The sequence below is a fragment of the Eumetopias jubatus genome, unplaced genomic scaffold, assembly GCF_037043125.1.
Source record: "Eumetopias jubatus isolate StellerSeaLion01/CBP00866 unplaced genomic scaffold, mEumJub1_p1.0 scaffold_2, whole genome shotgun sequence".
Lineage (NCBI taxonomy): Eukaryota > Metazoa > Chordata > Mammalia > Carnivora > Otariidae > Eumetopias > Eumetopias jubatus.
Genome location: NW_028274808.1, coordinates 167,803,715 through 167,820,224, shown reverse-complemented (window position 1 = coordinate 167,820,224; position 16,510 = coordinate 167,803,715).

Here is a 16,510-nt window from a genome sequence, read left to right as displayed (position 1 = left end):
CTGACTGAAATGGACAGATCATCTAAGCCAAAGATCAACAAGGAAATAAAGACTTTAAACAACACACTGGACCAAATGGACTTCACAGACATATTCAGAACATTCCATCCCAAGGCAACGGAATACACATTCTTCTCTAGTGCCCATGGAACGTTCTCCAGAATAGATCACATCCTAGGTCACAAATCAGGTCTCAACCGGTACCAAAAGATTGGGATTATTCCCTGAAAATTTTAGACCACAGTGCTTTGAAACTAGAACTCAATCACAAGAGGAAAGTTGGAAAGAACTCAAGTACATGGAGGCTAAAGAGCATCCTACTAAAGAATGAATGGGTCAACCAGGAAATTAAAGAAGAATTCAAAAAATTCATGGAAACCAATGAAAATGAAAACACAACTGTTCAAAATCTTTGGGATACAGCAAAGCAGTCCTGAGAGGAAAGTATATAGCAATACAAGCCTTTCTCAAGAAACAAGAAAGGTCTCAAATATACAACCTAACCCTACACCTAAAGGAGCTAGAGAAAAAATAGCAAATAAAGCCTAAACCCAGCAGGAGAAGAGAAATAATAAAGATCAGAGCAGAAATCAATGAAATAGAAACCAAAAGAACAGTAGAACAGATCAACAAAACTAGGAGCTGGTTCTTTGAAAGAATTAACAAGATTGATAAACCCCTGGCCAGACTTATCAAAAAGAAAAGAGAAATGACCCAAATCAACAAAATCATGAATGAAAGAGGAGAGATCACAACCAACACCAAAGTCATACAAACAACTATAAGAACATATTATGAGCAACTCTATGCCAGCAAATTAGATAACCTGGAAGAAATGGGTGCATTCCTAGAGATGTACCAACTACCAAAATTGAACCAGGAAGAAATAGAAAACCTGAACAGACCTATAACCACTAAGGAAATTGAAGCAGTCATCAAAAATCTCCCAACAAACAAAAGCCCAGGGCCAGATGGCTTCCCAGGGGAATTCTACCAAACATTTCAAGAAGAATTAATACCTATTCTCCTGAAACTGTTCCAAAAAATAGAAATGGAAGGAAAACTTCCAAACTCATTTTATGAGGCCACCATTACCTTGATCCCCAAACCAGACAAAGACCCCATCAAAAAGGAGAATTACAGACCAATATCCTTGATGAACATGGACGCAAAAATTCTCACCAAAATACTAGCCAATAGGACCCAACAGTACATTAAAAGGATTATTCACCATGATCAAATGGGATTTATCCCTGGGCTGCAAGGCTGGTTCAACATCCGTAAATCAATCAACGTGATACAATATATTAACAAAAGAAAGAACAAGAGTCATATGATCCTCTCAATAGATGCAGGAAAAGCATTTGACAAAGTACAGCATCCTTTCTTGATCAAAACTCTTCAGAGTATAGGGATAGAGGGTACATACCTCAATATCATAAAAGCCATCTATGAAAAACCTACAGTGAATATCATTCTCAATGGGGAAAAGCTGAGAGCTTTCCCCCTAAGGTCAGGAACGCGGCAGGGATGTCCACTATCACCACTGCTCTTCAACATAGTATTAGAAGTCCTAGCCACAGCAATCAGACAACAAAAAGAAATCAGAGGCATCCAAATTGGCAAAGAGGAAGTCAAACTCTCACTCTTTGCAGATGATATACTTTATATGGAAAACCCAAAAGACTCCACCCCAAAACTGCTAGAACTCATACAGAAATTCAGTAAAGTGGCAGGATATAAAATCAATGCACAGAAATCAGTGGCATTCCTACACACCAATAACAAGACAGGAGAGAGACAAATTAAGGAGTCAATCCCATTTACAATTGCACCCAAAACCATAAGATACCTAGGAATAAATCTAACCAGAGGCAAAGGATCTGTACTCAGAAAACTATAAAATACTCATGAAAGAAACTGAGGAAGACACAAAGAAATGGAAAAACGTTCCATGCTCATGGATTGGAAGAACAAACGTTGTGAAGATGTCAATGCTACCTAGAGCAATCTACACATTCAATGCAATCCCCATCAAAATACCATCCACTTTTTTCAAAGAAATGGAACAAATAATCCTAAAATTTGTATGGAGCCAGAAGAGACCCCGAATAGCCAGAGGAATCTTGAAAAAGAAAAGCAAAGCTGACGGCATCACAATTCTGGACTGCCAGCTCTATTACAAAGCTGTCATCATCAAGACAGTATGGTACTGGCACAAAAACAGACACATAGATCAATGGAACAGAATAGAGAGCCCAGAAATGGACCCTCAACTCTATGGTCAACTAATCTTTGACAAAGCAGGAAAGAATGTCCAATGGCAAAAAGACAGTCTCTTCCACAAATGGTGTTGGGAAAATTGGACAGCCACATGCAGAAGAATGAAACTGGACCATTTCCTTATGCCACACACAAAAATAGACTCCAAATGGTTGAAAGACCTAAATGTGAGACAGGAGTCCATCAAAATCCTAAAGGAGAACACAGGCAGCAACCTCTTCGACCTCAGCCACAGCAACTTCTTCTTAGAAACATTGCCAAAGGCAAGGGAAGCAAGGGCAAAAATGAACTATTGGGATTTCACCAAGATAAAAAGCTTTTTTGCACAGCAAAAGAAACAGTCCACAAAACCAAAAGATGAACCAACAGAATGGGAGAAAATATTTGCAAATGACATATCAGATAAAGGGCTAGTATCCAAAATCTATAAAGAACTTACCAAACTCAACACCCAAAGAACAAATAATCCAATCAAGAAATGGGCAGAAGACATGAACATTTTTCCAAAAAAGACATCCAAGTGGCCAACAGACACATAAAAAAGTGCTCAACATCGCTCGGCATCAGGGAAATCCAAATCAAAACCTCAATGAGATACCACCTCACACCCATCAGAATGGCTAAAATTAACAAGTCAGGAAACGACAGATGTTGGTGGGGATGTGGAGAAAGGGGAACCCTCCTACACTGTTGGTGGGAATGCAAGCTGGTGCAGCCACTCTGGAAAACAGTATGGAGGTTCCTCAAACAGTTGAAAATAGAGCTACCGTTCGATCCAGCAATTGCACTACTGGGTATTTACCACAAAGATACAAATGTAGGGATCCGAAGGGGTATGTGCACCCCAATGTTTATAGCAGCAATGTCCACAATAGCCAAACTGTGGGAAGAGCCAAGATGTCCATCGACAGATGAATGGATAAAGATGTGGTATATATATATATATTATATATATATATAAAAAAATATATATATAATGGAATATTATGCAGCCATCAAAAGGAATGAGATCTTGCCATTTGCAACGACGTGGATGGAACTGGAGGGTGTTATGCTGAGCGAAATAAGTCAATCAGAGAAAGACATGTATCATATGACCTCACTGATATGAGGAATTCTTAATCTCAGGAAACAAACTGAGGGTTGCTGGAGTGGTGGGGGTGGGAGGGATGGGGTGGCTGGGTGATAGACACTGGGGAGGGTATGTGCTATGGTGAGCGCTGTGAATTGTGCAAGACTGTTGAATCACAGCTCTGTACCTCTGAAACAAATAATGCAATATATGTTAAGAAAAAAAAAAGAAGAAGAAGATAGCAGGAAGGGAAAAATGAAGGGGAGTAAATCGGAGGGGGAGACGAACCATGAGAGACAATGGACTCTGAGAAACAAACTGAGGGTTCTAGAGGGGAGGGGGGTGGGGGGATGGGTTAGCCTGGTGATGGGTATTAAAGAGGGCACATTCTGCGTGGAGCACTGGGTGTTATGCACAAACAATGAATCATGGAACACTACATCCAAAACTAATGATGTAATGTATGGTGATTAACATAACAATAAAAAAATAAAAAATAAAAAATAAAAAATGTTTTCTTACTTTTAAAATTAATGGATAGTTGATGGTTTAAAGGAAAAATAATTATATATTGTGCTATAGGATATATATCAAATGTGAACTAAAATATATAGCAACAAGGGAAGGGAAGGAAAAATAAAATAAAACTTTATTTTAAGGCAGACCATGATAAGTTAAAGATGTAGATCGTAAATCATCAAGCAACCACTAACACACACCAAGAGGTACAGCTAATTATAAGCCAAGAGTGAAAATAAAGTAGAATCGTAATAAATACTCAATCCAAAACAAGGCAGTAAACAAGGAACGAAGAAGAGACAAAACACAAATAAGATGTCAGCTTTAATTCTTACTTTAACTCAAAGAGGTAGATATCATTTTACAAATAAGGAAACAAAAACTCAGAGAGCTTTAAATGACTTGTCAAAAGTGACACAGCCGGGATGTCCTGGGGCTTGGATTTCAATCCGGGTTCCAGGTATTCCAAGGTTTGTGCATTTTATTGAGGGCCAAGGCATGGCAACATTGTATCATGTGTGCATTCTAGCTACTTAGGTGTGTAGAGTAATTTGGGAGAACTAAACCAATGTCTTCACCATTTGTGCATACGATTGCCATTTCAGTTTCTGCACGCCTATTTAACCCAAATGTATTTGCACTTTTCAAACGACAGTGAAGCTACACAGCGTTATTTCTTGAGTGTTTTCCTGTCTGTCTTCACTCTCCGTCATGGGTGGGGACATGCCTCGATCCCCTATAACTGAGGGAGTGGCCTGAGAAGGCTCCACGGCACTGTCTCGCTGACCACAGTTAGGACGGCTTAAATTATTTCCCACAAACCTCTTCAAATCTTTACAAGCTTTTTGCTCTGTTCATCATCTAGGCATATACATACATGTAAGCCCAGTACACTAACACGTTAGAAAATATTTTGGAGCTGCACACAAAATGCTAGCTACTGTGCTAGGTAAAAAATACAAAAAGGCAAAAAAAGATCAATTATGTCCCCTGACATCATAGAGCTAAAAATCTCCTGAGGTGTACAAATGATACAAAAAGTCCCACAAATATGTAATTATAAGGTTGTCCTAAGTGCTTTGAAGCCACAGAATGCCCTGATAGATAACAGGATGACCCATTTGCTACCCCCACCTCATCCTGAGTATTATTACCATGGTAATGCTGCTTGTTTTCCTTTCAGATTTCCAGGATACTCCTGTGGCTATTCACTGTTACCCACAAATTCAATGGGAATAGCCATTTTTTCCTTTACCAAGCGGACTGAGGACTTTGAAACTATCACAAAGCCACCGAGCCAGAAGTTGACAATAAGTAATATAGTTTAGTAATAAAACAATTCTTTCAACTTTAGCATGCTTGGACGCAAGCGATTCTTTTTCCACAAGGTATTTCTAGTGTAGTCTCTTGAGTAGGAAGGGCTGTCGCCTGCAATTATTTTGAAAGTTATTCAACCTTTCCTTTCCCCTCTGCTAAAAGAACAATAATTTTTAAGAGTAAATATTCAACTAGGAGTTTTTCATTATAACACAGGCTTTAACCATAGGATTTCAGAAGAAAACACTTCAGGCACTCCATTAACGAATGGGTGTGGAAGACTTTATTTTTTAAATTTTTATTTATTTTAGAGGGAGTGCGAGCAGGGAGAGGGGCACAGAGAGAGCCCCATGCAGACTCCGCGCTGAGCATGGAGCCTGAGGCGGGGCTCGATCCCAGGACCCTGAGATCATGACCTGAGCTAAAACCAAGAGTCAGAGGCTCAACGGACTGAGCCACCCAGGCACCCGGGTGTGGACAACTGTATGCTGTAACCCACGTAACCCACATCATGTAAGCGGCACACCCAGATCCTACTTCATTCCTCGTGAGCTGTGTCCTGGAGAAACTGAGCCAGGCTTGGCGCCTTGGGAGCCCACTTCCCTGTCTCACAAGACCAGATCTCGCAGGGGCTACTTTTGATTCTCTCCAACCACAGCCCACTGGCTGGAGCCCACTGGCTGGGGTAGCTGGTGAGAAAGCTGCCCTCGTGTGGTTCTGAAAAGATCACAGTTCTCTTGCTCCATAGCCTCTCTCTTCTCTGGTAAGAGGGAGCTAGAGACCCGAGGGTAGGGCCTAGGGCTGACCGCTTGCATGGGGCCCAGCCCATACTACATAATACATGCTTAAAAAAGAAAAAAGGAAAAGGGAAAATAAAAGGAAACAGAAAACAAAATGGGCGTTTGGCTTCAGATAGCTCCAAGGGGAGACAGAACTAGTTTTTGTTAGTTGTTGGGTAAGAACCAGAGCGGGAAGAGACCAAAAGCAATGATTTTAAAAAGCACTGGATCATTATCTGGTTACTTGTTTGTAAAAGTAGCTTTATTTTAGGAATGAATTTGAGTGGCCGGATTTTAAATATTCTCCCCAAGTATTTTCATGGTTGGGCACTTAGTACCTAGGCAATAGAAACATCTGCTCGCTGAACAGATATGACAGTACGGAGTAGAGGCACTCAAACAGCTCCATTTGCCTTTCTGATTAGAGCAGAGGGAAGGAGGGAGGGCAGGGACATGTGGGGAATGATGTGGGTGGCTGAGTCTGCAGCGTGAGCCTGTCTGCAATGTAAATGGGCAGGTTTGTCTGGCTAACAAAATGGGAAGGACTGTTTCTGGCACCGAATAATTGTCCTTCAAAAATGTTCCTTTATAAATATTTTTATTAGTATCCTATAAAGTTTTTAATATTAAAGAACCCACCAGATTGAAGCTTGGCAGAATTCTGAGAAGGTACATCCATTCATTTTTAGGGTATCATGGGAAAACAAAGCTGCTTTGTTTCAATAATGATGTAGCACAATGCTTTTTTAATAGTGGAATTTTCATTTTGAAAATGGCTCATCCATTTGTCTTTCTAATACCCTCTTTCCAGAAAAGGAAATTATTTCCAATAATTTGGCCATTTCATTTTAATATTTTAGAGCAGTATATTTTACTCCCAAGTCTTTCCTATGTAGCCAACAAGTGCTCTCAGGAGAAATGAAGAACTGTAAGAGAAGCTATCAAGGAAAAGGTGGTTCTGAGCAGAGGAGAAGAAGGTTCTAGATTAAGACTTCTTATAACACGGAGACCACGGATAAGCTATAGGGGATTCAAGGATCCCTGGGAATGCCCTGGAAAATCCCGAGTGTCTGTTCGTCTAGGGAGAAAGTCCCTAGTTTTTATAGGATACTCAGAGTGGTCCTGACCCAAAAGGGTTAGAATCCTCTTGTAATATGAATCAACAGTAGATTGAGTTACACTGCAGTTACAAACTAAACTTGAGGTCTTGGTAGCTTAAAACCACACTTGGTTCTCACTCCTTATGTTACTTCCTCTAGCTCCTGTCAGACAACCGACACTTGAGCTCTCTCTGCTCAAAGGCTCATAGGTCGGATCCCAGAGAGGGAAGGAATCAAGGAATCGGGTCCCCCGGACATCACATGTCCGTAGATCTGGGCAAGTGCCTCACTTTTCCTTATCCATCAGATTCTTACCCTCATTGCAGGCAAAGAGGGGACAGAACCCTGGTGGGGAAGTGACAGCAAGGTTGAGAAGACAGAATCTATGGATAAGTTGGAACAGAGACTTTGAAACGTTTTTGTGAGTGTGGGGCAGGGACGGGGGCAATGGTGACAGGAAGGGGTAAAGGAGGTGTCTTATTTCTGAAGAGAGATTTTGAACACTACTATTTACATTCCAGGAAGCATTCTAATATACTTATTATCTGTACTTCACTTATTTCCAAATAGAAATAGCTTTTAATAATAAAGCACTGTTACAATAAATTTTCAAAGATAAATGCAAAGACAAGAACAGAAAAGATGGTTGATGGTGGTAAGGAATAAACATACTAGAGAAGCTGAGCTACAGGAAGATACAACAGAGATACAATTTAACACTGGGCTTCCTGGCAGCCAAGGCGATAAGAAGTTTGCACAAGTGGTTGTAAAACCACGGTTCCATTATTTTGATATTCATTTAGGCACTGCTAGTCAATAGGTGCATGGACTTGAGAAAGTTACTAGAATTTTCTGGGCCTTACTTTTCCTTAAGTGATGGTAATTCCTGTTCCATAGAAGATCTTTAAATTCCTTCTATCTGTAACTTCTCCATTATTAATGACATTTCAGGAAAAAGGCTTGTTTTATACTTTTCACCAGGATTAGACACTTCTTCATTAAACAAATGTTTATAGTTCCTTGGAGATTCGTGAGAATTTTCCTCATTAAATATCCCTAAAGAGAAATGTGATGGAGTTCCCCAATATTTACCAATTCCAGAGCTATCATATATTTCATATATTATGTGCCTAGTTTTGGCTTTGACATTCTTCTGCAGTCACAGAAAAACAGTCTATCCAAAAATACACCAGAAACCGAAAGGGTAATTATTTAGCACAAAATGCTAATAGAAAACACAATACAACCCACAATCAAACACATTATTATGTTTTTTTTTTTCAATTGAATTGAAAATGCTTCTGTGTTGCCAGGAAGGAGAATGAATCATTGTCAATGGTACAAAAAAAGAGACAGAGTAGAAGACATTTCATACCTCTGTTCCTCCTATCTCCCCAGGGCCTGAATTTCTCCTTAGAATCTGGCAGAGGCTGAAGAGTCTCTGTTTTTATTTTTTTTTTAAGATTTTCTTTTCTATTTATTTATTTGACAGAGAGAGAGACAGCGAGAGAGGGAACACGAGCAGGGGGAGTGGGAGAGGGAGAAGCAGGCTTCCTGCAGAGCAGGGAGCCCGATGCGGGGCTCGATCCCAGGACCCCGGGATCATGACCTGAGCCGAAGGCAGACGCTTAATGACTGAGCCACCCAGGCGCCCCTGTTTTTAGTCTCTTATTGTTGGGAAGAGGACCCTAGGTTTTAAAAAATGCTGGTATTTATAGTTCTGTGTTCTGGTCCCTTTGCTGTTCTTCAACCACACAGCCTACTGTTGGTTATTCATTTTCATTATTGGTATTCTTAAGTATTTTTGTGCTTTGATGAATTTTGATTTTTATGACTAAAGAAAGTAAAAAAGATCAGGATCAATCTGGTCTATAACATTTTTGGGAAATGGGAATGAATGTTTATCTTAAAGCTGTATTTCAAAACCACTGCATAAGCCAATTTATTAAAATTTGACATTTGATAAGTACAAAGACTCAGATTCTATTTTCAGACGTATTTCATTCTACCTTACTGATGACTGATTGACTGAAGCATTGTTTCTTAAACATCAAGACCAATGCATCCAGAGGGCTGTTAGCAGAGGCACTGAGACTGTGTCTCTAATGAGCTTTAACACTGAAGCCGAACCAAGCCTCACTGGGGACCCAGAAATTGCACCGATATTCATCTGTGCCTTCTTTTCAGGATTTCACGTGGCAAGTCTTCTCAGACCAAATCGAGACAGAGAGAGTACCGTTTGACCAGCCAGAGCTGGGTAGAGGTAAGAGGTAGTTGCTGTCTTAGCCTCATCGTTGCAACTTTTTTTCTCAGTCTTTCAGATATTACCTTCAAAGATGAGTTTTACCGAAGTAGGTAAAAGCTCTGCTTCTTACCTGCAGTTGGACCGCCCGGATGGGTGCCTTGGCTTCACCACTTCGGCACGACTAGCTCTGTCATCTTGGGAACTTCTGTCAGTTTATTCATCCAGAGAGGGGGGACAATATTACTTTATGTCATAGACTCATAAAGAAGATTCAGTGTGATCATGTTAGTGAAACACTTAACCTGCTGACTAAATAAATGTCAACTATTCCAATTTCCTAGGAATTACAAGGTCATTGATGGAAAGACATCAACTCTCAGGATTCCAATGAGGCGGAACCCAAGAGCTCTTTTTTTATTAAAAGATTTTATTTATGTATTTGAGAGAGAGAATGAGATGGAGCATGAGAGGGGGAAGGGTCAGAGGGAGCAGCAGACTCCCCGCCGAGCAGGGAGCCCGACGCGGGACTCGATCCCAGGACTCCAGGATCATGACCTGAGCCGAAGGCAGTCACCCAACCAACTGAGCCACCCAGGCGCCTGGAACCCAAGGGCGCTTAGGACCATCAGACTAGTCTCCATGATCATGTCAGTTGTGCCTCCCACCTTCCCTTTCTTTCTCCCCCGGCTCGGTGTCCCAGGATGCTGACTTGTATGGCTATGAATGGGTTCCCGGCCTTCTGGTTTCCAGATGCTTTCAGCTGGAGGGGAGCGGCAGCAGGGGACAGAAAAGAGGAGGGCGGTCAGGGTGCTGATTCCTCCCGCTCCGGCCCCACAGGCTCTGCCAAGTCTAACGGGGCTTCTTACAGGGAGATCATGTTTCCTGGTGAGGAGACTTCTCCACACAGTCCTAATTCCAGTGCCACCAATCACTCACTTGGTCTGCCCCTCCTGGCTGACACCCCCCTGCTGGTGCCGGGTCTGGACACTACACTCCCTCGGAGCTGCAGTCTGACCCGCCCACACCTTCTTACCGAATATTTCTTCTTCCTTCTTCCTTTATATTAAACACTCCTCAAATGCACGGGGCCATCTGTTTGCTGACAGACTGCCTGAAACACCAGGTGTGTACCACCAGGACTGTCTATGTGGGGTCTGAACAGCGGCTTTGGCGGGGAGGAGGAAAAGAGAAAACAAGAATAATTCAGCAAGGGCTCAGGAGTACCATAAATCATAATGAACCACTCTTGCCCTGAATTGGCATGTGCTTTGGCAGAGACCATCAGCTTGAGCTATCTCAGTAGGTCAGAGACACAGGCTCAATGGCATGGTCTCTCGTTTTGTGCGGGAGTAAGCTTTTTGAATATAGCTTTATTCGGAGGAACAAGTTGCACAGTGGAACTTGGGGTTTTCTCGTAATTCATAATAGGTCTTTGTCATTTTCCTCCAAATAGGGATCCAGCCATGGGTGGTATCGCTTTGGTTCTTGGGACGTGATGCTTGAAATAGTGCCAGGCACATCGGGTTCTCCATACATCTACTGTGTGAATGATAATCAACTTTAAAGGGATTGTATCATAATACGTTTGGTTCCTTCATTATGTAAACCATGCACTGAGCAGCATACTCTAAAATTGACCTACCTGGTATTTTGACTACTCAGAATAGTTCTTATAAATGGAGCCCTAGAAAAGTGGCCTTCTTTGGCTTCTTTCATTCTTCCCGGGTCCGTTCATGTTGTAGGAGGTGTTGCTGTTTCACTCCTTCTTTATGGCTGAATAATATTCCATTGTGTGGCTACACATTACACATTTTTTTTTTAACGCCACATTTTGTTTATCCATTCATCAATTGATGGACATTGTTTCCACTTTTTGGCCATTATCAAGAATGGTCCTGTGAACATCTGTATGCAACATAGGTATATGAGTAGAATTGCTGGGTCACATATTGACTCTTAATGTTTCAAGCAACTGCCAGACTGTTTTTCAAAATGCACCATTTTACATTCCTACCAGCAAGGTATGAAGGTTTCAATAGCTCTATATCTTTGCCAGCATTTGTTATTGTGTATTTTCACTGTAGCGATCCTAGTGAAGTGGTATTCCATTGTGGTTTGATTTACAACTCCCTAATAACTAATGATGTTAAGCATCTTTTCATGTGCGTATTGGTCATTTATACATCTTTCTTGGAGAATGTGTATTCATTCTTTGCCCACTTTTAATTGGGCTGTTTTTATTGTTGAGTTATGAGTTCTATATACTCTGACTACAAGTCTCTTATCAGATATATGACTTGCAAATATTTTCTCCTAGTTTGTGGGTTGTCTTTTCGTTCTTCATAGTGTTGTTCTCTGAAGTCCAGTTAATCTTATTTTTTTCAATGTTGCTTATGCTTTTGGGTTTCAAATTGAAGATGCTATTTCCTAATCCAGGATCATGAAAATTTAATACTATGGTTTCTTCTAAAAGTTCTATAATTTTAGCTCTTTCATTTAGGTCTATCATCCACTTTGATTCATTTTTTGCATACGGTTTTGAGGTAGAGGTCCCAACTACATTTTTTTTTTTAAGTAGTCTCTACCCCAAACGTGTGGCTTGAACTCTCGTCCCCAAGATCAAGAGTTGCAAACTCTACCTACTGAGGCAGCCAGACAACCCTCCAACTGCATTTTTTAAAAGATTTATTTTGAGAGAGTGAGCACATATGCGTGAGTGGGGGGAGGAGCAGAGGGAGAGGGACAAGCAGACTCTGCACTGACCTCAGACCCTGACGCAGGGCTCGACCCCTGGGACCTGGGATCATGACCTGAGCTGAAACTAAGTCAGACACTTAACTGATTGAGCCACCCAGGTGCCCCCAACTGCATTTGTTCTGATGAGATCATATCATGTGGCCCCACCACCATTTGTTGAAAAGACTATTCTTTCCCCATTCAACTGGCATTTTGTTAACAATCAACTGAACAAAAATGTAAGGATGTCTATCTGTTGGCTATGTGCGCTTCCCGCATTTCCATATGAATTTTAGGATCAGCTTGTCAATTTCTGCAAAGAATTCTCCTGAGATTTGGATAGGAATTGCAATGAATCTGTAGATCATTTCCAGGAGTATTGCCATCTTAATATTATATTAAGTCTTGCACTCCATTGTTATTATTTAGATCTTTTAAAATTCCTTCCATTGATGTTTTATAGTTTCCAGTGTACAGGTCTGGCACTTATTAAATTTATTCTTAAGTATATTCTTCTTTCCAATATTATTATAAGTAGAATTGTCCTTAAATTCATTTTCAAATTGTCTGTTGCTGGTGTATAGAAATACAACTGATTTTTGAATATTGATCTTATATCTTGCAACCTGGATGAATTTGTTCCTAATACTTTTTCAAGTATTTAAATCTGAAGCTTTACCCTGTGTGTCTGGGGTTAATATTCAAAATATTTGAGAACATTTGTAGGTTTGAAAATATTTAAAAACTCAAAGTTACTTAACAATCCTCTTTTAATGTTTTAGAATAGTAATTTAAATTCCATTTTGACATCCCAATGGAAACCCAAATTATTTGGACTAAATTATTGCTTTCATCCAAAACACCTGGTCGAAATGTTGCATCTTCTAGTGAAAAAAATCACATCTTTAGATTTTCCCTAAAATGAAACATCTTTTTAGTTTTTACTTAGTCTGATTTATGAAATGACATTTACCCAATTTTATAATTCTATAATGGCTGTCAGATTCATATTTTATATAATAACTAAATGTGGGAAGCCACAATCATGCCACTTTATTTAGCCATAACTATTCTGGTTTTGTACTCAGATCACTGTTCAAAAACCATAAACAATCAACATTTGTTCATTTTTAAAGGTCATGAGTAGCAGCTGTAGGATTTTTTCCTCCCCAACAGAAGGGTGCCGTCACGTAGGAAACAGGCTGTGTGAAGTGCGAACATACAGAAAAACAAAGGGTAGAAGTCCTCTCGGCTCCCACGCTACTCTCCATCATCACTGCTTGTCCTTCTCAGTCACGAGATCAAATGACTTTTTTGGATGATTTCTGATCGATTCCCTGACATAACTTGAGTATCTTTTATTTGAGTTTTAAGTATATAATATTTTCTTGGCATTCAGAGATAAGCAGAAAAGCCTTAGCTTCAGGGGGCATAAGGTTCTTTAAAAAAAAACAAACAAACAGAAAAGCTTCTTCAATGAATTGGAGAAAGATGCAGAAACACTTAACAGAGACTTGACATTTATTGTGCAATTTTATCTCCAACAGAACATGTGGCATTCTAGAGGTATATGAGGTAATAAAATCAATACTCCAATTAGAACACCTGAAATAACTGGCTCTAGTAACAAATGTTTCTTATAATTAAAAATATTGAATGTTTAAAAAACTCTCATAACATTTTAAGTTCCTAAAAGAAATGTGCCTAACACTTAAAAAATGACTTACTTTTCTATATAAATTGTTCACAAAAAAATCTTGCTATTCTATATTACACTATGCATTTATAGTTTTATTAACATATCCCTAGTGGGTATTAATTCTACACAGTACAATCAAATAGAAATTATTCATAGAGAATCAACAAGACTCCAACAATAAAAATATTAGGATCAATGGATTTGTCACAGTTTCTCCACAAGTGTTCATCATAGAAAATAGAGTAAAGGCAAGTTGGCCCCAGTGTTAGGCTGCTACATGAAGTTCCAGAGAGGAGAGACAGAGAGGTGATGCTTACATTGGGCAGAGTCGGGCTGGACCAGTGACCTTGAACGTTTCAGGACCCATCTCACGGTCTAGCATGCCCTGTTCCCAAGAAATACAAGCCAGGCCCGCGTGGCCTGGCAGGCTCTTGAACTTAAACACAGCCAAAGAGATGTTAACGCCATCACGACAGGAAAGAACCGACAGATTACTGTATTTTCCTACAAAATCTTCACAACAGTTCTCACAGTGGCATCATAAATGAAATTCCTCTCTTCCAAACCAGACTTACCAATTCTAAGGCTACAAATACAACAAATGTGAAAAAGTGAATGAAACATTAGCTAACTGATGCCCAGTGCCATTTCTAACACGTAGGAGTTCCCAAAGATTATCACTTCACTGAGTTCAAATTTTTCTTTTATATCCCTGCATTTTTATACAGGAAACCTATGAAACAAATGTGAACAAATTAGCAATCTTAATTTAGTCACTACTTTAAAACTTTTTCTAGTCTTCAACATGGAATCTTACATAAGTCAAGTCTTACGCAGAAACCCGGGCAGTTACCAGAGGAGATATGGTTTATAAGATCCTATTTAAGCATCAACATACCTTAAAGGTGGTTTTTAGTAACACAAACACCATCTTTCCCTCGATGGTATAAATTAAACAAAATCCATTCCAAAGTGTTGATGGGTTTTGAGAACTCTGCGTTGACTACTGGAGAAAACTGAACTAGTCACCCTGCTTACTAAGCCCAAAGTAATCCTCTTGTTAGCAGAGCACCTCGGGCAGTGTTTTTATGGATCAACTGGGACAACAGTAACCGGAGGATGGCTGTGCAGATTAAAAGGAGAGAATGCACTAAAGTGCTTAGTAGAGTACCTGCAAAACAAGAACTCAATGACTATCAGCTACAGTCAGTACAGTTGTTGTTGTGAGTGGTTTGGGGGTGGGCCTGAACAGTTTTCCAACGTGGCCAGCACCCACGTGGCCATTTGTACTGGGGCAATTATTCTGAAGGAGTCTTCTTAGTAGATGTATTTTCATTATAATTTGGGGAACTGTGAGTCAAAGAACACCTAGACCTCGTTATCAGTCAGCTATAGAGGGTCACGAGGAAAGTTAATCTGGCCACCTGTACCACAGAGATTTGGTAAATTTAGAGCTTCAGTAGGCAGACTGACCAAGCTGGTCATTAGGTGAACCAAGTCCAGTCCTCTCAATGTCTCCTGCAACTGAACACACACGGAGGGTGAGAGTGGTCTCTCATGTGCAGACGCTGCCTGTTCTGGTTTTGAACTTTACACACGAAGAAGCTAGTACTGGAGGCTTGGTATTCTTGCACTCAGCTGTCGGGTATCAGTCCTTCACTCTCTAAAAAACACGCAAGTGACTTTGCAGAGGTCCATTCAGCTGGGGAGCATTTTCCTACCTTATTCCAAGAGAAGTGATTATTTTTATTCAGTACTTATACGATTGAAAGAAGCCATCGCTGTTTACAAAAATATATCATAATGATACATACCGCTGTTTGGACACATTTACATCAGAGTTCTGACTCAAGCGTTCTAGCTGACGTTTTGCCAAGCAGTTACGGCAAGTGTTGCCACATTAAACATACACCAGCAAGACTTGTGCCATATGTGCAAAATCATTTTCTATTACATTTCTAGAAATTTGTATGAGAGCTGTCAAAAATTATAGATCTGTACTATGAAATGACATAGCACTGAATGAGAAAAGTTAGGTTTAAATCTTTTCTAAAAATAAAGTTATCCAAGAATGAGATCTTTGAACAAATGACTGAAATCTAAGAAAAAACTAAGGAGGTAGTTGGTGGGTATCAGGTTTAGATTCTAGAGCACAGGTTATAGGATAAAATCCAAATGAGGGCAAATGTAGGTTTGCTTTTCTGGAAATCGTGCATGTTTCATCTCACATGATGCTCCATCCATTTTCTGAGAGCAACAGGAGGGAGGGCAAGACATTAAAGGTGGTAGGAAAATGTAGAAACCACGAACCTGTAGATTCCCAAGTCTGTATTTTTGTCTAGATTTGGGGAGAACGTCTGATATTACAGGAATAGCTACTGGAGTAAAAAAAACCATTCCACACATCTGACACGTGGAGTAGTTGGACCAAATAATACACTCTAACAATTTATACCTCTATAATCCTTATAAATCTCTTAGGTCAATGTGTCTATGACTGATGAAGGGCCAAGAAAGATCCAGAATATAAATTCACCCACTTGCTCTCCAGCTGTGAAGTGGCCACATACATCTCCCAATTCCCTCACCAAAGGAGAGGGCAGCAAGTTTTTGCACACACTCTGTCATTATCCTCCTACATCCCTAGTGAAACCTTATGAAACACCAATGGTGACAGGAACCCAAACCCTGTGGCGGAAATCAGGAATGCTAACAGAGAGATGCTCAGGTTCCAGGGCTGGATGAAATGTTTTCAAGTAA